General features: G+C 39.6%; 1 protein-coding gene across 9 annotated transcripts in view; it reads left to right on the top strand.

Annotated features, from left to right (window-relative positions):
* The window catches only part of DLG2 (discs large MAGUK scaffold protein 2), a 1188444-nt gene that overhangs the window by 792665 nt on the left and 370938 nt on the right, over positions 1–24841 (top strand). The window lies entirely within an intron of this gene.

Raw genomic sequence — 24841 nt, 5'->3', positions numbered from 1 at the left:
ATAAAAACCATATACATAAGATTATTTTCAATTCATATCTGCACTATACTGTATCTATATTCATACCAGCACTTATTCTTGGCCCTTTCTGTGTCATGAAGGTTAGCGGCAAATATGTTCTTTTATATTAATGTAGACACAGTGACATAAAATGCAAAATATAGGTAACAGAAGTAAATTAATAATAAAGTAAGAGAAATTAGAATATATTTAGAATTATTTTTATTTTAATTTCCTGTACATCTGATATTATTTTGTCCATATAATGTGAACAAAGATTATTTTTTACAAGAAATTATACATGACTCCTGTGCAATATCAATTTTAGAAATAGTCTAAGGATACTACGGATTTATTTAATTTTTTTTTCTCTATTTTTAGTTTGTTGCCCTCAAATTTTTATTTATCTAAGTAAAATTACAAACATTGTTATGATGAAAGAAAATTATTAAGATATTTTAATGTGCATTCTGTGCCAATAGTTACGGAGGCCTCAATATATTATGCATTGCGCTTAACTTACAGTAGAAGTCTTTGTGACACAATTGCCTGTATTAAGAGAGAAAATGGCAAAAAGGATATAAAACTCTGTAAACCGTTCTACATGTGACTTTTTACTTGAATTTGTAGTTTGTATCTTTATCAAACAAATTAAAGGCACAATGTTGTTTGGAACAATATTTTTGTCATACTTTTTATTGAGTGTATGTGTGTGCATGTAATTAGTATATTGTAGTTTATGCTTTGATAGTTACCACTGTGTAATTTTCAGTCAACTTAAAGAAAAAAATAGAAATTAAAATCAACCTGAGCAAAAAGCCCAAAACATATATCTATATAAGTTTATTCTAAGCAATAGTGGGTACAAACCATTTCTCTCTGGTATAGTATAGAGGATGGTGTTAATACACCAGCAGTTCATTATAGTGCAAACAAGTAAGCATATATACAATCCTAGCTTTAAGTTAAAGTTCAATCGGTTGACACCAATATGCAGTAAGATGTCATATTGGCATAATTTAAATAACATTTAGTCAATTGTGAAAACAAATGATTGTGGTATTTGATTTTGCATATGAAATTATACCTACATGAATTAGATAACATGTCCACTACATCGAAGACTTGCAGGCTAATCTGTTTTAGTTTCCTAAAAAATTTATTATTTCAAAGAAAGCTCTCTGTTCAATTTAAATACATTATTCTGTACAACCGAGCTTTGTATCACAATTAAATATAATGAGGTCATGAATTTCTTAAACATTACTCTAAGCAATAGTGGGTACAAACCATATCTCTTTGCTATAATGTAGAGGATGGTGTCAATACATCTGCATTTCTAATATAGTGCATACAAGTAAGCATATATACTGTACATTCCTAGCTTCAAGTTAAAACTCAATCAGTTGACACCAAAATGCAGTATCTTTACGATATTCAATGTATATTGCTATGTATTGTATTCACTGCTTTATTTTGAAGACCAACTGTGCATTTTGATTAGCTTATTTATAGGTATGTTCTACCAAAATTAAGGACCGCCATGGGCAGCATCACAGGTCCCCAACATCCTGGAAATGGTTCTATAATGGAATACAGAACTATCAGTGAACTTTATTTTTGCTACTACTATCCATAAAGAATTTTAGCCACTGACCTAAATGCTTTTCATAGGTAGTAGCTATCATAAAAAGTGGAATGTTATAACAAAGCACCATATATATTTATCAGCTCTATTAATTAAATACATTAACTGTGTACCCAATTTGACAAAGCAGACAAATAAGTTTGTGATAGCTTTCCTTAAACCAGTTCCTAGTTGGAAAATCACGTTCTGCTAAGATGTTTAAAGGTACTGCAAAATCCTGCTTTTTTATTTTCCAAAATAATCCACATAGCTAGATTATATAAAATTTTAAATCTGAAAAAGAGAAATTAAATAAAAAGGATTCATAAATGAGCCTTCTTCATAACCAGAGGATAGAGCTTAATACAGGATCATTCAGTAAAAAAATAATAATTGTAATATATAGCGTACTATATGCAGTTTTCTAGGCAAAGTTTCTTTTCGTTGACATAAGTAAGAGAGGCACCCCAAAAGGCTATGCCTCCATATCTTTAACTCTAGAAGTTAAAATAGAAATTGGTTTGACTAAAAGAGTTACTAATTACGCTCAGAAATATATATATATATATATATATATATATATATATATATATATATATATCATTTGAGAAATCAATCTGACACTCTGATAACAGAGAACACTAGCTTGCACTCAGCTCCACAGTGAATATAAACGCAATGAGAATTATCTATAAATTAATTATATAATTAGCTATTTTATAAAGTAACTTGGTATTTTAAGATTATTTTAGGTTTATTAGACCTTTACTGTGTACCATGCAAAACAAGGTCACATAATAGTGAGATATGTATTGTAAGGGATTGTTGTGTACACATTTATTATTACATCATTTAAAGTTAAATCTTGATATATTCCTTCAATAGTAGCATTTAAATCATATTCTACAGTACAGGAGGATATATCAGACATTAACAGTTTCATCCATAATCTTCAAAATATCATATTAAATTTGCTCCAAAACATCACAATTTCACCCAAATCTAAATATATGGATTATTTCACACAGCAAACATCTGGTAAGTCAAATCTTCTAATATAATCAATGGTCAGAAAAAATAATTACAACTGTTGGAAGAACAGATAATTGTATTTATTGGTAAAAATTCTCCTAAGAAGGTCATATAATCAATAACATATGTATATAAATGTTCCTGATAGGATTTTGATCTACAAATGGAAGGATTAGAGGACGATTATGATGTCTAGTTATTGAGGACGTCAGCTTGCACTGCATTAGGTAACAAGGTTTCATATATCTACATATACATTCGTTTTACAGCTTCAAATTATCTTAGCTTTTAGTGTAGTAACACCCACGTTTGAGACACATGAGTATCTGTACACATAAAACAAATAAAGTGGTATGTACTATATTTAAAGAAAATGATGAGAGCAAAAATATGCTAAACTCAGAGAAGACTGATTACTTTCTTTATATCTACAGTATCATGAATTACTTAAATTTTAATATATATATATATATATATATATATATATATGCACACACATCACACAACTACCTTTCTATACATTTATAAAAACAATACAAGCATGACCCTAGATATAAAAAAAAAAAAAATTCAGCAAAGCCTCAGATGGCCATATCCCCTTTCTTCAATCTAGAAGTCAAAGAAAAGCTTCTGTTCTGGATAGTTGAAACCACTGGGAGAAGAATGCGAGAATAAGGTTCAGGTGGTACACATGGCGACTCTTCTGGTAAGGTCAAATAATATTTACTTTAACTCTTCGAAATAGAGTTAGTGAATTTAGTGTAATTCCTTTGGTTATTCTAATCTAGTAAAAAAAATAATATTATTTAAATAAATTGTTAATACATTTCAAGGTCATTCACTTGACATAGAATAAATATATGTTCCTGCCATGCAGTTATATTTGAGCAGGAATATTATGTATTAATTTGTTTTTTTGCTTTGTTTTGCAAATACTTAATGATATGAAAATCATTTTGTGGTCTGGCCATGGCTGTTTTGAAAGTTTAAGCAGGCACATTTAAGAGCTACATTAGTTAAAAAAAACAGATGCACAAAGATCATAGCCTGTTCTTTAAAACTTTTATCTACGACAGAATAAATTACATATATTAAAGCCTATTCCGATTTCATTTTTGCAGGTGCAGTCAGTCGGTAAAGTTAAATTATTGAGAGACCGACTAACGCTCCGCAACAAGCCAGGCTGACCAGAACACTCTGCTAGCTCTGAGGAAGTAGCTACACTGCTTGAGTTTGGGAGATTAGAGAATCTTGTACCGCACAGATCATGCCCGATCTGTCCCAGGTGAGACAAGGAACTTTGACTTGTGTCAAAATCAAGTAGTTAAGACACTTCTCTTTTTACCCTCTATCCGTGTAATATTGTTCACACTCAGAATATATTTGTAAATAACTTTCTTTCCTGGGTGACCATCCCTAACGTAAACCTCATTTATTTGAGATTGCATTAAGAGAACAACACATTAGAGTCTATAATTATAAATGTTTCAGTAGTTTTAGGAAATACACCAAAAAAAGACATTCAAATATTTTCTAAAATAATATTCTATGTAGGATTTAAAATACTATTATACTTTTATATACAATAATGTAAAATTATAATAATAATAAAAAATATATATATAAATATTATATATATATATATATATATAATTACTAGATATGTTTGTATAAGTAGTTTATAGAGAGATTTTCTTAGCATTAAGTATTTTAAAATTCTACTTATATTTTAATTTTTTTTTTTTTTTTAGTTATTAAGTTAACTACAATGCATGCTCATTTTAAAGGGTCACTACATATAAAATAAAATTACACAACTTGAAAGAATTTTAAATATATTTAACCTTGTTATGCAACAAAGTGCAAGCTATTGTTCCCTGATATTAGCCAGTCTCCAAAAGGCTTTTTTTTGCAGTATTCTTAAACACACTTAAAGACAGGAGGTCTGGTGTGCATGGTAGAAACATGACTTCTCCATCCTCACAGCTTTATGTTAAATATTCTTATTTCTGTTAGGTTCATGAAATTTGTATTATTTTTGCTTTCATGTAAATTATTTTAAAACAAAAATGTAAAGAGCAGCATTTATAATACAAAGAATCATTACATTATAGTATATTATATATTTTAATGGAAGCTAATTACAGTACAGTGTCGTTAGTGTGAAGACGTGAATTCTACATTTTTAACATTTCATCTGTATTTATATTTAAATAATGGTGTCATTTTCTAAGCAAAATATACAGGAACACATTCCACCACTTAAAATAAGTCAAAGAATAAAAAAAAATAAACAATATGAAAAACTGTATGAAAGAAATTAGAAATGTGTAATGGCACAGTTTGTCAGCTTAATATGAGCATATTTTGACAGCACAGAAAAGTCTGAATAATTTACAAATATATGTAGCTTAAAATATTCTCAGTAGTATTATTATGTATATATTATTATACATAGAGTATAGAAAATGTTCTTTAATGTGATTGTTTAATCAGCTTTTACGTTTATGAAATTCAAATTATTAGTCTTCGCTATCACTTAAATAATATATATTTTTTTTAAAAACATACAAGAAAATAGTGAAACAAGTTTGTTGCATTTAATTACTCTACTTTCACACATACAAAACTGAAGAATTTCATTTTAAATTAAAATTACTAAATAAAATTTTCTTGTGCAAATTATTGAAAAATGTTTGAAAGTACTAAGCAAAAATTAAAGAAAAGAAAAATGGATCAGATATAAAAATGATTGATTGCTAGATGATATACCCTGTGTGCATGTTTGTGTGTGATTTGTGTTTTTGTTATTTAACAATTTAATAACCAGAATGTCAGAGCTCCAGGGAATTAATTAAGCCTCTTTAGGATGTGGTAGAGTAGTAGGCACTTGTGCAGTAAACCCCCTGTCTTTTGTTAACTGCATATATACCTGCGTGACTTATATATTTTCATATAAAATAAAGTACACTTGTACTTTTCTAGTTGTTTGAATAAGTGATTCCAAACTCGGAGAGGTACTGGGTACCCCCAGTGTGACAAGTTAGCGCTGAGTTGAGAAATGAGATACACATAAGCCGGATATCCTCCCAACAACGCATTATTAAAGGCAAGATTAGCAGGATAATTAAGACTGAAAAGTCAATTTTAACATATGTTTGTAATTCAATTCTAGCCCAGTATAGTTGTCAAGCACATATGCAGAATATAGTTGAGAAACTGCAATTCTGGTGCTGGTATGCCCATTATGGTATCTCAAAATGGTGTTTTTTGTGTTTTTATTTTTTATTTAACAGATGACATTTAGAAAACTGAATTTTTTTTTTTATTATTTAAGGTGTAAATAATATATGAGGTATATATGAGGTTCTATTTTTGGAAAATCAAGTTTTTTTAAGTTTATACAAGCCGTGTATGTTGAAGTAGCTTATATTCTTTGACACTATGCCTTTAGAGTACCTTTAATAAGAGAAAGAAGATTTATATTGTGGTTTCTTCTCATGGGTTCTAAATAATTTAATATTATTTTATATTTATATATTTTATATCTAAATTTATATTTTACATTTTCATAACGGAATGACATTAATTGCAACCCTAAAAAGTTCTTATTCGTGAGAGCAGCATGCTAAATTCATGAGAGCCGAAGGAATTAAGGTTGACCCTCAGGGCCTGATTCATCAAGACACGTATCTGTCGATTTTGAGCGTATCGTACACAAAATCACTCTGCGCGTGCTCAGAACCGGGCCATACGCCAGTAAACAGAGCCATGTCTGCTCCGTCTGCGAGTGCAAACGACACGTCCAACAGTCTACAATTATGAATAGTGAACAGAGCGGGGAAGGGGCGTTTTGCTGTAGTCAATGTACAGTAAGGGTGTGCCAAACTCGAGCGCACGCAACCATCTCCGAATCTAGCTCTGGGCATCACAAAGTTACTTGTTTTTCTGCCATATCTTTTGCTCCAGCTACAGGGCCAGTCTAAGTCCTGAGTACTAGTGATGACAGTCTCGTATGCATGCTATAACATGTGTTTGAAAACAGGAGCAACAGTAAAAATGGATTTTATGTTCAGTAGACATTAAGATCATCCTAATAAATGTATTTCATCGTAAGAAAAATAATTAAAAATTGTTTTTTTTACTGTTTGATCATCACTATCCAAATTATTATTAGCAAGTGACATCAATTAATTATTTTTTTTTCTTTTCTGTGTGTTCTTTTGCAAATGTATAATCCACATAGGTTTTGGACGTATCCTGCAGTGTCTTGTGTAATAGAGCACAGCAGACCTGCCCCCGTATTCATTAACGCATGTATCTTCAGATCTGGTCCTTGTTGAATTCGGCACTACGTAAAGACGATATACGAGCGTTTTAAATAAAACGCATGTTGCGCGCTTGGATGAATCCAGCCATCAGTAACTTTACTTTCCCTGTCCTTAAAGGACTGTAAGGAATGTGGGGTGATGTGAAGTGCGAAAGATTTCTGAAATTGCTCGGTAGTGGGTCCCCTTAGCCTTCACCTGTGCCCCCAGCTCCTTCAGACTTTATGACTTTATTGTCAGATGTGTTTGTTGTAGCTGGTAACACTTGTTTAACATACCTGCTGATATGTTATTATGATACTGAAGATTGTCTTAACCCTAAGTCCAAACCCCTACCCGGTAATGTCAACCTACTACTGACCTGTTTCCATGCGTTGCCACTTTCAATTGGGAACTTTGCAAGTCGCAGCTGTAAGTGACATCATTTACAACAGTCGCGATCTTCTGTCTTCGGATTTACTCTCTGTCTTCAGTATAGGAATAATTGTGGAGGATTAAAGAGTGTCAGTGTTTACAGCACCAATCACTCGATTACCACCACTAAATTCAGCATTAAACATTTAAACATAAAATAAGAAATGTCTTTATTAATAACAATTTTCTTTACTTCTTTACTGAAAAAAATAAATTCAAATCACAACAAGGCTTACCAAAACTGTTCTAATACAATAAGAAGTACAATGAACAACAACATATTTACTTAGGTTTTCGTTAGTAAATTGATGCCTTGTATCTCTTAAGATACTCTTGAATCTTTAAAATGACCTCTCTACCCGGATTAAAGTGGGTGGACAGTGCTTATAACTTCTACTGCTAACACTTAAAAATAAAGTCTTGTGGACCAGGAATCACCTGTTAAATTTAATTATTAATTGAATTAAATTCAATAAATTTAATATTTTTACTGTGATGGAAATAATAAAGATGACATTAAAGTCTTTAATTTAGATTACAGCTACTTACATTTTTGCTGCATGCCTGACAAAAGATGACTTTGCCATCTGTAGTAGAATTCTCTTCTCCATTAATCCACTGTTTTGGCTGAATGTGCATTAAATGTCCTTTCAGTGCAGGCGAAATATCAACAACTTAAAACACTAGCACTCTTGGTCATTCAGTAACAGCTGTACTGTATCCACAGCACTTCTGATGTCTTACTAGGATTTATATACTTCTGTTTTGTGCATTCTGCTCAGGGTCGAACGGAGGATTGTCGGGCCAAAAAAAAACACCCCCCGCGAGAGCTGCTGCGCATGCGCAGCAGCTCCGTTTCTTCAGCGCTGTCCTATACAGCAGCCGCGGTGCTGTCTAAGAAGCGTCCGCGGCGGTGCTGTATACACTACAGCACCGCCGCGGACGCTTCTTTGACAGCGTCGCGGCTGCTGTATAGGACAGTGCAGCTATAGCGGCCACTTAGTTAGCGCAGGGGGGGTTTCTGGAGACTCAGAAACCCCCCCTGCGTGCGCCACTGCTGCTAGTTTAGAATCCTATCATGTTTTGCTTGTCGAGTTTGTACCATGCGATTGCTGTAGGTACACTACATTACTGCTGTCGGTGGTAATCGGAAAAAAACGATTACCACAATAACGACATTAGGATTCCCTCCGAAAGAATCAAAAACCGATTTCAAAATAATTAGACTTACCTTGAAGACGACGGCATAAAGACAGCATTGCGAGGTGTGTGAATAAAAATTTAAAGCGGCAATGTGAGAATAAGTACTTAAACCTTAACCTCAGGGGTCCCCATATTGCCGCTTTAAATTTTAATTCACACACGTCGCAATGATGTCAGCCTGCACTGCCGGTGAGTTCTTCAATCGGAATCCCTTTGTTCGGTCATCTCCACCGTCGTCTTCAAGCCAAGACTCATTATTTTGAAATTGGTTTTTGATTATTTCTGGTTTTTTTTGGAGTGAATCCTAATGCCGCCCTTATCACAGTAGGTAAAATGTACCCAACCCCCTGCTGTGTAAATATTTCTGAAAGGATGTAAAAAGCCAATTAAGCTCTGAAAGATTATATATTTTTACCTGGACAAATATCTTGCTAACATTTAACAAAAAAAAAATGTAAAACCAGCCACATTTGCTTTTTTTTTTCGATTTTAGGAACACTAAAAGGCAAAAAATATAAAAATAGACACTAGCAGGTGAAATAGGTATTTGTAGACACAATAAAAGTGGCATAGCCTCTTCGCAAATCATCTGAAATGGATTTTTACCCCGACAGACTACATTTCCCGCTTAAGGAAAAACATAGGCATATAAGGCAAAATCCTGTCTAGTTATTACAGATAGGTGTCTATTTCAGTAAATTTATTGCTTTAACCTATTACTGAAATTAAGGGTAATGCGCGGTCCTTTTCAAGGTTAGAAGGATGCCCCTGAGGTGTGTCCGGTTGCCTATCACTGATTTTTAACGTTAAAGGTCACTAGGCCAATATAAAAACAAATCCTCAATTTTTACAGACAACCAATATAGGTAAAGTTGTACTGTGGCAATTGCAAGATTGATTTTCGAGCAGCTTGACTGCCGCGCTTTGTACACTCTGGCTCCAGAAGTTGTTGGTATAGTACACTGCAGTAGCCCAGCTTTGAGGATACAAGATGGATTAGCGTTGGCATATCCTAAACTGGCACTAGATGTTTTTTTGCCTTAGATGGAAAAAATAATATTTGATGGTTGTTGACACTTTGGGCAGCAGGGTGGCTTAGTACTTCTGCCTCACAGCGATGTGGTCATGAGTTCAATTCCCGACCATGGCCTTATCTGTGTGGATTTTGTATGTCCTCCCTGTGTTTGCGTGGGTTTCCTCCTGGTGCTCCGGTTTTCTCCCACATTCCAAAAAAACATACTCGTAGGTTAGTTGGCTGCTATCAAATTGACCCTAGTCTCTCTGTCTGTGTGTGTGTGTGTTATGTAATTTAGACTGTAAGTTCTAATGGGGCAGGGAATGATGTTAGTGAATTCTCTGTACAGCGCTGCGGAATTATTGGCGCTATATAAATAACTGATGATGATGACACTTGACACATGACATGTAGATCCACTGATCTATACCCTCAAGATTCATCCCCTGTCTATTGTTGCTGGCATCCTGTTATCAGCATCTGTTCTCTAAACACAAGCGATAAAACAGAGCCTTGTGGTTCTCCAAATGCTAGTGGTAATTAGGGCCAGGAATATTTTCCTGTTGTGCCTTTCTGGTCTTGCCAGATAAGACATGAACCAGTTGACCGTTTTAAGCACTTTATTACGTCTTCATGGTCCACCGCATCAAATGATGCAGAAAGATCAAGGTGCAAACACTTGCCCTTGTCTGTATCCAGCTCGTTCAGTATGTGAATCCATGTGGTTTCTGAACAGAGCTTTCTTCTGAACCCAGATTGGAATGTGTGATTGATGTTTTGTGAGTTTGGGTTGCTACAGTCTTGTCAATCATCGTGCCTACAAACAGGCCCGGCGCTCCCATTAGGCAAGGTTAGGCAATTGCCTAGGGCGCCGGGCTCTGCAGGACGCCTCGAAATTAAAAAAAAACGGAAATCCACGGGGAGGAGAGGGGGGAAGGGGATATGAATCTTACCTGCATGAAGCTGCTCCTCTCTGCTCTGTCTTCTCCCCTCCGCTCACTGACAGTGACAGGCCGTGATGATGTCATCATCACGGCCCGAGAGTGTCTGTGAGTGGAGGGGAGAAGACAGAGCAGAGAGGAGCAGCTTCATGCAGGTAAGTTAAAGAAAGACATGGGGAGGGGTGGGGAGGGGAGCTGAGGGGAGGGAAGCGCAGCGGCGATTTTTAAAGGGGGGCGGCGGCGATTTTTAAAGGGGGGGGGTGGCGATTTTCACACTGTGCCTAGGGCGCCAAGGACCCTAGCACCGGCGCTGCCTACAAAGGGGGATTTTCAGACTGGTTTGCAGGTCACCAGGTTCTCTGGATCCAATAAGAGCTTTTTGTTAGAATGGGTTTGATAACAGTTTATTTCCATTGTCCAGTTTTTGTTATCATTGTGCATGTCCAACACATCATAGGCCTGATTCAGTAAGGCACGCAAAATGAACGTATTTCGGGCATACGCACGTCCGTATGTAACTAAAAGGGGATCTGAAGAAACGTCTCTTTTTGAATACAGGTCTAAGTACGCTCTGGATATACGGCCGTACTGAGACATACACAATACACTGCAGGACACGTCCGATACATATGTCCAATATAAAGTCCTATGAGATCGTAGAGAAAAACATATATATTCAATTATTGTCACCTCTTGATAATATAATACTCATTGATGAAAAAAACATAAAAAAAGGTTTTCTTAAAATAAATTTCTTCCATGAAATACATTTATCAGGATGCTTTCATTGTCTACTCTACATAAAATACATTTTTACAGTTGCACATGAATGCTCTAGCTGCATACGCAACCGTCATTGCTATCACTCTGCGTTTACACCTGCTCTGTAGCTAGTGCAAGTGATACGACTACCTACATGTACCTTAGTGATGCCCATAGCATGAACCAGGCACTGCTGCGTGCGCTAGAGCTTGGCATGTCTTTATTGTACATTGAACATGTGCATACACCCCTTGCCCACTACGTTCCGCCCATGAAATCATAGGCTGTTGGAATTGTTCTTTGCATTCGAAGGTTAATTGGATGTTCTTGTGTTAATTGGATGTTCTTGTGTTCTGTGGCGCATGGTCCGGTTATGGGCATACGAAGGGCAATTTTACACAAAATACGGCACATATTAGCATTTACGTTCCTTAATGAATCAGGCCCCATATGTAATACACCCCCTGCCCAAATGTCCATTTTTCCATCACTATTCAAGCATGCAGTGATTACTCCCATTTGGAAAAAACAAAATTCTGACCCAAACTTTCTCTCAAATTACCGCCCCATCTCCCAGCTCCCATGCCCCTCCAAGCTTCTCAAGAGAATCGCCTACACTCGCCTCACACACTTTCTTACAGCAAACAACCTACTGGATCCTCTTCAGTCAGGCTTTCACTCTCAACACTCCACAGAGACTGCGCTGACCAAGGTTGTCAATGATTTGATCACAGCAAAAAGTAAAAACCAATACTGTCTTCTAATTCTCCTGGATCTCTCTGCTACATTTGACACTGTTGACCACTCTCTCCTCATACAAACGCTACAATCCCTAGGTCTTGAAGGCACTGTCCTATCCTGGTCCTTATCCTACCTATCTAATCGCTCTTTCAGTGTTAATTTCTCTGGATCCACCTCTGCTCCGCTTCCTTTATCAGTTGGAGTACCACAAGGCTCAGTCCTAGGTCCTCTGCTATTCTCTATCTACACCACTTCTCTTGGAAAACTAATAAGCTCCTTTGGATTTCAGTATCTCTATGCGGATGATACACAAATCTATCTATCCTCTCCTGATCTCTCACCATCTGTGTTGTCTCGCGTTACTGACTGTATTTCTGGCATTTCATCTTGGATGTTTTCTCGCCAACTCAAAATCAATCTTTCTAAAACTGAATTAATAATATTCCCACCCAAAAACAGAAGCTTCCTGCCTGACATTTCTATTTCTGTTGATAACATGACCATAAATCCCACTCCCCAAGCTCGTTGCCTAGGTGTAATCCTTGACTCAAACAATCCTTTGTTCCTCACATCGACTCTATATCTAAATCATGTTACATACACCTAAAGAACATTTCCAGAATACGCACATATCTGACACAAGACACCGCAAAAACATTAATTCATGCACTCATCATCTCCCGCATCGACTATTGCAATTCCCTCCTTACTGGTCTTCCCAAAGTCAGACTTGAACCCTACAATCTATTTTGCACGCAGTGGCTAGATTGATTTTCCTTACAAACTGTTCTTCCTCTGCTGAGCCACTCTCAGTCACTACATTGGTTGCCTGTATTTCAACAAATCCAATATAAAATTCTTCTACTAACATACAAGGCCGTCAACAAAATTGCACCGACATACATCTCTTCACTTGTCTCAAAATGTCTCCTAACTCGACACCTCCGTTCTGCACAGGATCTGCGTCTCTCTTCCACTCTCTCATCACATCCTCCCATTCCCGGTTACAGGATTTTTTTTCAGACTGTACCCACTTTGTGGAATTCCCTCCCTCACACAGTAAGACGTTCCTCTAGTCTTCAAACCTTCAAGCGTTCGCTGAAAATCCACCTCTTCAGGCAAGCTTATAATATTCCTCAACTACCATCTTAATCTCCCTAGGTTACCCTATTACAACCCTCTACACAGCTAACACAAGACAACAACCCTCTGACCAACATTGGTACACACACAGCGCACTCAATACTTTTACCTTTGCGTTCTAGCTGGTCCAGTGTGCAATATGATGTAGCACATGCCCTTGTGTTTCAAACTCCCATTGTCCCATAGATTGTAAGCTTGCGAGCAGGGCCCTCGTACCTCTGTCTGTATGTATCACCCAGTATTGTTTTATTAATGTTTGTTCCCAATTGTAAAGCACTACAGAATTTGCTGGCGCTATCTGAATAAATGTTGATGATGATGATGCCCAGCATAAAATAAAGACCTATTGAACTACAAATAATACAGCCCCCTAATTGTACAGTGTATTATACAGCCCAATCAAACTGCATATAATATACATGTATAATGGGGCAGATTATATACATGAAACTCGCCCCATTTATCCAGCATATAATACAACTACTCCAATTGGTCAGCATATAAACATCCTCAGTTATCCAGCACATAATATACAGTAGTCTGCTAATATCAAACATACAACGTAACCCTCCAAGTGCCCAGTTTGTGACTAAACCAATATGTGTTAGTGATGTTACTGGTTCCTAGTAAACTTCAGCTCAGAGAAATGCAGCCTCCTGTACGTAGGTGACAAGTGCAGTTTAACTGTGATGGCTCCATAGACTGCAGTGCCATCTTGTCACCTCTAGGTGTCACTGTTGATGTGTTTGCCCCCTGCAAGGTGTTAATGGCAAACAATAATATTCATTTGTAGACAGTGAGAAAGATTTAGTGAGCTATGTATCCGTCATTTGCACACAGCGTTTTGCCTTATTGTGAATTCTGCTCATTTATCATAAAACTACACTTTTTCTCCAAATGCACCACAGGACAGATAGATGTACATGCATTACCAGGTCTATTTTTATGTGTTGACAATCAATTCTCTGAACATGTCGATATTGAGGATGTGTGCAGGCTGAAAATGACTTTTAAGAGAGAGACTTACTAATCGCTTATTTTATCCTCTGCTGATAAAAAAATGTCATTCCGATCAATACGCTCTGCTGGAGCCTGAATTATGCACTCTCCAGATTTGGAGAAAAGTCAATTTTAGATTGATAAAAGGCTTTAATGCCCTTTAAATAACTGTTTCCTCCTGCAGATATCTGCATTATCCCTGTGACTTCAGGAGGTTTGCAGAGTTATACCGATTAGTGTCATCTTGAAAAACATTTCTTAGTATGCTGTAAAGACGGGAACATATGGACATAGGAAGGTTTAGTACATATACAGTTTTGTGCAAAATAAACATTATTGCTAAAATGTTGCATGTAGATGTATTTACTCCACTAACAATCAATCATTACAACTGACAAATACCAGATACTGTCTGTGGCTGTAATGAACCAAGTTCGTTTGGTCATACTTAATGGCACCGTACTATTTTTAAAATGGCTATGTCACATTTTAAGGAGAAAAACAACTGACCACAGTACATTAAATTCCTATTTTTAGGAGCATTGGTTAAAAAAAATCCCCAAACTAACTATTCTTAGTTCTAAGTCCAAGATCGATGACTTTGGGTGATGTTTGCGTGAGGGTAGGATATAAGCAGAGGACTGCGTTCCCAACTATCGCCAATAAAGATGGAGAGCTAAATGTTAGATACTCTCTGTAAATATATATCACTTCAATATATAGTATATTGTTATTGTGATGACGATGTTTATGTTACAGACTGTGTGAGTCTATGTGTGCTCGTCACATCACATCAGCTATAAACTACAGTGCATTATATTTACTTGGATGATGCACTTATATTATTGTATGATATACATGTATAACTGGTGACTATATTTGCAGTAGTGTAATTAATATAGGTTGAACCCTGCAGTATTTTCATTTGTACTAATTCATTTTTAAAGACAAACTTTGAGCATACTTACCTATTTTTGACAGGTTGCCTCCGAGAGATGACTGAAGAGGGGTGTGAAGGGAGGGTGGAAAGGGGCATGGCTTCACGATTTGAGTCATTTTAACCCCACCCCCCAGGGATGTATGCCTGTTTGGGGTCTTTTTACAGTGGCATTACGTCTCTGGGGGCGGGGTCAAAATGACGCGAATGACGGGCCGCCCCCCTTCCGTCCATACACCCCTTCATGCCGGCATATGCGTGAGAATTGCCAGCTCTCCCGGGATTCCGGGAGACCTACCCGGAATCCGGTAGTCTCCCGGACGTTCCGAGAGAGTTGGCATGTATGACTTTGAGAAATCCCCTCCATACCTCGCAACTTGGTTAGGAATCGGTGCAAGAGGTGTGCACACATCATATCGGGGGTGGGGTCACACCGGGGGCGTGCATTGTGCTAGGCTGCCTTGTTCTCTCCTCCCCTCCCCGGCACACAATCCATGCCTAATTTCTCCCCAACCAGGACAAAGCTGAATTTTAAGTAGAACAACCTAGGGCAGTGTTGGCTAACTTGTGACACTTCAGGTGTTGTGAAACTACAAGTCCCAGCATACCCTTCCAGCAATAAGCTGCTATATATTGGCAAAGCATGCTGGGACTTGTATTTTCACAACACCTGGAGTGCCACAGGTTAGCCAACACTGTCCTATAGCCTTCTGATCATCAGAATGTTCACAGCAGCACAGACTATTTCAGGAGGCGAGATTGAGATTTTATTGCCATATGTTGTGGTTGCCAACTGTCAGTAAATTTACTGTCAATAAAAACAATTAGTGAAATATCCGTCAGTAAAATAAAATTAATTGTACATTGTGAAATCCTACCGGATAAGGTTATTAATCCTGTATTTACAACGTATGAGTCCTTGTCCTCTAGATTGTAAATAATTTAATCTTTTTTACATTTGCATATTGCATGAATAATGTAAATTTGGCTGTTTGTTAGAAAATGATATTCAAAAATATTGTTTTAATTTTTAAAAACCTATTTTTTTATACTTTTTTTTCTCTTTACGGAACCGAAAGTTCAAATCTGACTTTCAGTTGTACTGCACCAGGCGGCTCACTCAGGCGCACAGTTGGGGAGTCTGGTCGGTTATCTCTTATGCATACTTGCCAACTCTCCCTGAATGTCAGGGAGACTCCCTGAAATAGGGGTGATCTCCCTCACTCCCTGAAGAGTCTGGCATTCTCCCTGATGCTGAGCCAGTACAAGACGTGGTTGGCTTCGCCATCTGTGGCATGATGACACAATTCAGAAATTGTGTCCTATGTCCATGTATTGATGCCTATGGAGGTGGCCATTTTCATGGAGACCAAGATTTAATCAAAGACTGACAGGTAAGACAACATGACTTCAGTAATGGAGACAGAAATGTAAAACACACTTCAGTCTCTAGAGATTCATTAGCTGCTTTTTTTTAACGCATAGTTGCCTACTCTCCCGGAATGTCTGGGAGACTCCTGCATTTCTGGGAGACCTCCTGGGCTCCTGGGCTCCCGGGAGAGCAGAGCAACCTCCCGGTTCTCTTCCCCGCAATAGATAAGTGGCGGTGGTGGGGCTTAATGACACAAAGATTGTGTCATATTAGCCCCACCCCCTTCTGTAATTGGCCAAAATGGTGACAATCATTTAGGGGCAGGGCCAAAATGATGCAATTCGTCAATCCCCGTCCCCACACACCCACCTCCCCCGGGATCTCCCTGAAGCCAGCGAGGAAAAGTTGGCAAGTATGCTCTTATGGCTGCGCTCAGCTGCCTTGGCAGACCTTTCCTTTATAAATTGCGGTGGTAAGGGATGTTAGAGTGATAAAAATGTCACTTACACCGTGAAGAGACCCATTATGCCAAAAGAGAAAGAAACTCAATTTTCAAATCAACTTTAATTGAACAAAAGATTCTTTCACCACTTTATTAAATATAAAATCAAATTTTAGTTTCTACTTTCTTGATCCCTCGTAGTCCAAATGGGAAGCAAAAAGCAAGCAAACCTGAAAACTCTCTGTACAGAGCAGGAGGCGACTTCTACCAGCTTTTACCAGGAGGTGGTGCGCTTTAAGAAGGAAATTATAGAATATAGATACTCTACCAGATGTACTAAGAATAGCTGTATCCCATAGCAACCTAGAAGATACTGACTGTTATCAGTACAGAGCAATATAGACTTATAAAAGCCATTAAAGATTATCCAATAACATTGCCCAAAATTTGCATGTAAAACCTAGTAACCAATCAGAAATTCGTTCACCGTATGCGCAGAAACTGACCTCACACTAATGAACATGCAATTCATGTCTGAACGCAAATGACAACGACCAGAGGACTGGGGCAGTGGAGGGCAGATAAACGGAGGCCACAAAAGGCATGGGCGATTCAACCACGTGTCCACGCAGATGCGGCCCATTCAAGTCCTGAGTTCTAAAGTACGAGTTTTTTAGACGTATCATTTGCACCAGCTACAGGCAGGTGTAAGTGCCGATGGATAGTGATGACTGGCACGACATAAGGCCTCATTTAAAGTCGGACGCAAAGTCCATTTTAGGCGCATCGACCACAAAGCCACTATCACGCATGTGCAGCAAGCACCATATTTGCCTTCATCTCGGACGCAATTTATACTTGCAACAGCTTGCGGCTTAGAATTAGGGAAAGGGCGGAACGCAGAATTGTGAAGGAGTGAACTTGTATAATATAGACACAGTAAGGCGCAGACGCAACACACGTCAAAACAGGGCTAAAAATGTGCGGAAGGAATTAGGTGGCGCACGTCAGAGCCGGATTTAGACCTCATGGTGCCCTAGGCAAGATATTGGTTTTGGGCCCCACCCCTATGTCCCTCCCCCAGCCCCCCACACCCCCCCCCCATCCCCTCCACCTCCCTGAAACAATCCATAGCATTATATTTTTTATTAGCATAGCATATACTCCTATAGTTAAGTAGAAGGGTAAACTATGTGCCACCGCACATCACGCTGCTCCTCCTGCATCACCATATGGCCCCTCATTATTGTCCCTCTCATCACACTGTGCCCTCCTTTATCATTACACTGCATCACACTGTGGCCCCTCATTACTGTCCCTCTCATCACACTGTGCCCTTCTTTATCATTACACTGCATCACACTGTGGCCCCTCATTACTGTCCCTCTCATCACACTGTGCCCTTCTTTATCATTACACTGCATCACACTGTGGTCCCTCATTACTGTCCCTCTCACCACACTGTGCCCTCCTTTATCATTACACTACATCACACTGTGGCCCCTCATTACTGTCCCTCTCACCACACTGTGCCCTTCTTTATCATTACACTGCATCACACTGTGGTCCCTCATTACTGTCCCTCTCACCACACTGTGCCCTCCTTTATCATTACACTACATCACACTGTGGTCCCTCATTACTGTCCCTCTCACCACACTGTGCCCTCCTTTATCATTACACTGCATCACACTGTGGTCCCTCATTACTGTCCCTCTCACCACACTGTGCCCTCCTTTATCATTACACTGCATCACACTGTGGCCCCTCATTACTGTCCCTCTCACCACACTGTGCCCTTCTTTATCATTACACTGCATCACACTGTGGTCCCTCATTACTGTCCCTCTCACCACACTGTGCCCTCCTTTATCATTACACTACATCACACTGTGGTCCCTCATTACTGTCCCTCTCATCACACTGTGCCCTTCTTTATCATTACACTGCATCACACTGTGGTCCCTCATTACTGTCCCTCTCACCACACTGTGCCCTCCTTTATCATTACACTACATCACACTGTGGTCCCTCATTACTGTCCCTCTCATCACACTGTGCCCTCCTTTATCATTACACTGCATCACACTGTGGTCCCTCATTACTGTCCCTCTCACCACACTGTGCCCTCCTTTATCATTACACTGCATCACACTGTGGTCCCTCATTACTGTCCCTCTCATCACATCACACTGTGGTCCCAGCAGTTAAAGAATAATGTCCATGGACCCCATATTTTGTCAAAGGATCTACCAGAATTTTGAATTATGCTGGTCATATGCTCCATACGATGAATATTAAGCTCAGTGGTCGAAGTGGAAGTTTAGAAGTGGCGGTATGAAAAATGTAATGAGAATGTAAACAAGTGAATGGAATTTTATTATTTTACAATGAAGGCAGTATGAGAAGTAGCGGTATGGCCTACTACCATATATACCCCACTTCCACCACAGATTACCTTTCAATTCACACAAACTGTATCTTTAACTAAACTTAGGTATTAATCATAATTAACATGTCAAGAAACTGCAGTTCATGGTTAGCAAGCCCAGTAATAAAAAAAACAGCAGTCTCCTATCACTACCACGTCACAGACCGTCCGCCACTACAGTTACTGACTGCAGCCCTCTACCTACAGAAACATGAAAAAAGCTGGAATGCAATAATTATGTTAATATGTCAGTCTTCTGCATGAATCCCATAGTGCAACATTTAAACAAGTCAGACCTCCTCATAATATAAATCCCACCAGATTCAGGAAAGTTGGCAGACTGCCCTGCTCTCTCCTACCTGTTCTCGTCACTTTCACGATTTGTGGCTGCTGGTGTCTTTAGATCAGCTGCTGCTTGTCCGGATCCTGGAATGTTGGAGGCCCTATTTGGAAAAAAAAAATGGGTACACGGAATTTAGTAAACTACAACCAGCCCCAGTGTTAAATCAATATAGCACCCACAATTTATAAGTAGACCTCCCTCCAACCAAAACATTAAATTAATAGCATACACATTTAATAAATAGACCTATTTCCCTCCAACCAGCTCCAACATTAAATTAATAGTGTTACCATTTAAAAAATAAACCTATTTCCCTCCCACAAACAGCCCCTCATACACACACAAAATATAAATACACTGGCCCCTCACACACACATAATATACATACACTGGCCCCTCACACACACATATTATATTAATATAAAGTAGGGGTGTGCACCGGGCACTTTTGGTGTTTTGGGTTTTGGGTTCTGATTAGCTTTGGGTTCTGATTTGTTTTGCCAAAACACCCCACGAAAGGTTTTGGTTCTGATTTTGGGTTTTGGGTTCTGATTTTTTTTTAAAAAAAAAGCATAAAAAGGGCTAAAATGCATATTTTTTTTTTCCCACTTCTACACTATTATTAACCTCAATAACATTCATTTCCACTAATTTCCAGTCTATTCTGAACACCTCACACCTCACAATATTGTTTTTAGTCCAAAAGGTTGCACCGAGGTAGCTGGATGTCTAAGCTAAGCGACACAAGTGGGCGGCACAAACACGTGGCCCATCGTAGGTGGCTGTGTAGGCTTGAATGGCCTTTTGCTGCTCCTCCATCCTCTGCAGCATATAGAGGGTGGAGTTCAAGCGCGTCAATACCTCTTGTTTTAGTTGATGGCAGGGCAGGTTCATGCTTTTTTGATGGAACAGTGAACGTAGTTTAATATCTGATACTAATATTTCTGCACTGCAGGAACAGTGAACGTAGTTTGACTTTGAAATAGCAGTACCTATTTTTTGGTACAGCAGCAAAAGTGAACGTAGTTTGACTTTAAAATAGCAGTACTTATTTTTTGGTACAGCAGCAACAATAAACGTATTTTGACTTTCAAATAGCAGTACCTATTTTTTGGTACAGCAGCAACAGTGAACGTAGTTTGACTTTGAAATAGCAGTACCTATTTTTTGGTACAGCAGCAACAGTGAACGTAGTTTATATAAACTATATAACGTATTTTTATATATTGCAGTACTAATATTTCTTAACTGCAGGAACAGTGAACCTATTCATATATTGCAGTAGAAATTTTTAGAGACTTTTTTTATAATTTTTTTTAAATTATTTTTGTATAAGTTTTTTTACATTTTTTTTTAATTAGTTTTGTATAAGTTTTTTTTATAAGTTTTTTTTATTTTTTTATAACTTTTTAATAATTTGGAAATAACTATGCCCTTAGCAGAACAGAGCACAGGACACAGGCAGCACCACTGGACTCACAAAGGAAAGAAACCACTGAAACCAAAAGCAGGACAGGAGCTCCCTAAATACAACCTCCCTCACGAGTTTTCGCTGCCAGAATGAAGATGGCGGCCGCGAGCGGTGAATCTATGACATCCGAGTCTCGCGAGATCCGACGCGAGACTTGGATGTCATAGCCTTGTTTCGGATTTTTTTCCTGGGCGGAAGTACCTGAACAGTGCTCGGCTCCCGTCGGATCCGCTCTGTTCGGGTGGGCTCAGATTAGCGGAATCCGAGCCCGCTCATCACTAATATAAAAGGTGCCTCTTTTCATTTTGAGGTAAGAGGTGTCAGGATTGAGGCAGCGGGTCATGTGAGGGAATAGATAATGAGCATGTGTCATGGGGAATATCAAAGAAAAGATAGTGAGTGTTGTAAGGGTATTGTTGGCTGAGGAGGGGCCGTGTGGGAAACAGACTTCTAACTCACATGCCCCCCCTCTGCCCAGCACCTTCACACATGCCCCCTCTCTGCCCAGCACCTTTAGCCACACATTCCCCCCCTATGCCCTGCAGCTTCCATCACACATGCCCCCCCTGTGCCCTGTAGCTTCTATCACACATGCCCCCTCTGCCCAGCACCTTTAGTCACACATGCCCCCCCTATGCCCTGCAGCTTCCATCACACATGCCCCCTGTGCCAGCGCAGCTTCCATCACACATGCCCCCTGTGCCAGAGCAGCTTCCATCACACATGCCCCCTGTGCCAGCGCTGCTTCCATCACACATGCCCCCTGTGCCAGCGCAGCTTCCATCACACATGCCCCCTGTGCCAGTGCTGCTTCCATCACACATGCCCCCTGTGCCAGCACAGCTTCCATCACACATGACCCCTGTGCCAGAGCAGCTTCCATCACACATGCCCCCTGTGCCAGAGCAGCTTCTATCACACATGCCCCCTGTGCCAGCACAACTTCAATCACACATGCCCCCTGTGCCAGCACAGCTTCCATCACACATGCCCCCTGTGCCAGCACTGCTTCCATCACACATGCCCCCTGTGCCAGCGCAGCTTCCATCACACATGCACCCTGTGCCAGTGCTGCTTCCATCACACATGCCCCCTGTGCCAGCACAGCTTCCATCACACATGCCCCCTGTGCCAGAGCAGCTTCCATCACACATGCCCCCTGTGCCAGAGCAGCTTCTATCACACATGCCCCCTGTGCCAGCACAACTTATATCACACATGCCCCCTGTGCCAGCACAGCTTCCATCACACATGCCCCCTGTGCCAGAGCAGCTTCTATCACACATGCCCCCTGTGCCAGCACAACTTCAATCACACATGCCCCCTGTGCCAGCACAGCTTCCATCACACATGCCCCCTGTGCCAGCACTGCTTCCATCACCATGCCCCCTGTGCCAGCGCAGCTTCCATCACACATGCCCCCTGTGCCAGAGCAGCTTCCATCACACATACCACCTGTGCCAGCGCTGATTCTATCACACATGCCCCCTGTGCCAGCACTGATTCAATCACACATGCCCCCTGTGCCAGCGCTGATTCAATCACACATGCCCCCTGTGCCAGCACAACTTCCATCACACATGCCCCCTGTGCCAGCGCAGCTTTCATCACACATGCCCCCTGTGCCAGCACAGCTTCCATCACACATGCCCCCTGTGCCAGCACTGCTTCCATCACACATGCCCCCTGTGCCAGAGCAGCTTCCATCACACTAATACAACCAGGAACCGAAAGAAATGCTGCAGCTCCTGCATGGCTAACATAGACTTTCAGCAGCCCGCCTTCACTGTGTGTACCATGTGACCGCTGCGATCACATGACCCTGTGATGTCATATTGATGAGCCAGGGTACCTACACTGAAGCAGATCTAGCCACTACCCAGCCTCTACTCCTAGCTCTAACACTGTGCCCCTCACCCGATTCCGGCAACCCCCCCGTGAGTCGCGAGGGGGGGGGGTTGCGAGTCGGGGGAGGGGCCGTTTTTTTTTCCTCCCTTGTCCCCCCCATCTGGGCCCCCAGAGAGCCGCTACGCCCTAGGCAGGTGCCTAGGTTGCGTAGCGGTAAATCCGGCCCTGGACGCACATTGCGTACGACTCTAAATGAGGCCCATAGTCTTTAGGATATATTTTCTTTGAGGCAGTTCCGTAGAACCGCCGATTTCCAGCGGTTTAAAGTCATTTTCTAAAACGGCACTTTTATTAAAGACAAAGCAGATTTGGTTTTGTCTTTAATAAAATTGCCGTTTGAAGAAAATGACTTTAAACCGCTGGAAAAGTGCTGGGAATAGATGGTTTGTCTGATCAACCACATAGTATATATACCCCTTGGGCTAGATTTACTAAACTGTGGGTTTTAAGAAGTGGAGATGTTGCCTATAGCAACCAATCAGATTCTAGCTTTCATTTTGCAGAATGCACTAAATAAATGACAGCTAGAATCTGATTGGTTGCTATAGGAAACATCTCCACTTTCTCAAACCTGCCGTTTAGTAAATATACCCCCTTGTGTTTAAAAATGACACTTATGCGTGCCACTAGATAGCAAAGGACATTGATATGCAAGTAAGAGAGACTACAAAAGCACATTTTGGGGTGTATTCAATTGTTCCTCCAGCCGTCGGAAAAACGAGCGCGTTAAAACTATTACCGTTTATACGGTAATTACTCGCTGAATTTCAGCTCGCAGCTCAGGGAGCTGCGAGCTGAAATTCAGCGAGTAAATTACCGTATGAACGGTATTTACGCGCAATATTACCGTATAAACGGCGGCCGGAGGAACAATTGAATACGCCCCTTTATGTACTGTATGTATTAAGAACATCTTGATTTATTTATTGTTGAAAAATATTTATTTTTTAACAAATATTTTTATTAATGATTATAGTATTAAGAGTTGCTAATATTCAATTTTTTTTTTTTTTGTGCTTGCGTTTTGACGGAACTTTAAATTACTCATATGTATGTTCGTATCCTGTACTCTGTCTGTCTACATACAGAAAGTAATTCTCAGGCAGGGCATACTTACTAGAGATGCTCAGGCTCAGTTCCCCCGGAGAACCAAACATACCGGAACTTAGCAGATTCGAGTACCAAACTGATCCGGCTCGGTACTTTCGCACTTTTTCGGAATCGAAAACAAGGCAAAACGTCATTGTTACGTCGTCGGATCTCGGATCTCACGATTTTTGAATTCCTTTTTAAGATCCAACATAACGGTGAGTGGGAGGGCCCAAGTGCAATTCCATCTTGCACCACATTTCTTTTCTGCCACTGCTGTGTGCCAATGTTTCCTAGATGTGCTAGGAACTGCCGTGTGTTTGTGTTGTTCCTCTGTCGCTTACCATCCAGCCAGGTTGCTGCAGTATTTGTCCGAAAGTGTATTAAAATAATATTGTGACCTGTGAGACGGTCAAAATTGACTGCAAATGATTTGAAATTAATGTTATTGAGGTTAATAATAATGTAGGAACAAAAAAAAGAGCAAAATTATGTGATTCTAGCATATTTTAGGATTTTTTCTAAAAAATCCAAAACCAAAACACACGAGGGTGGTTTTGCCAAAACCAAAACACGAATCGAATCCAAATCCAAAACCAAAACCAGTTCACGGGGGTCAGTGAGCATCTCTAGTACTTACACC

Source organism: Mixophyes fleayi, chromosome 2 (genome assembly GCF_038048845.1).
Source record: "Mixophyes fleayi isolate aMixFle1 chromosome 2, aMixFle1.hap1, whole genome shotgun sequence".
Classification (NCBI taxonomy): Eukaryota; Metazoa; Chordata; class Amphibia; order Anura; family Limnodynastidae; genus Mixophyes; species Mixophyes fleayi.
This window is presented reverse-complemented; position numbering and strand designations above follow the sequence as displayed.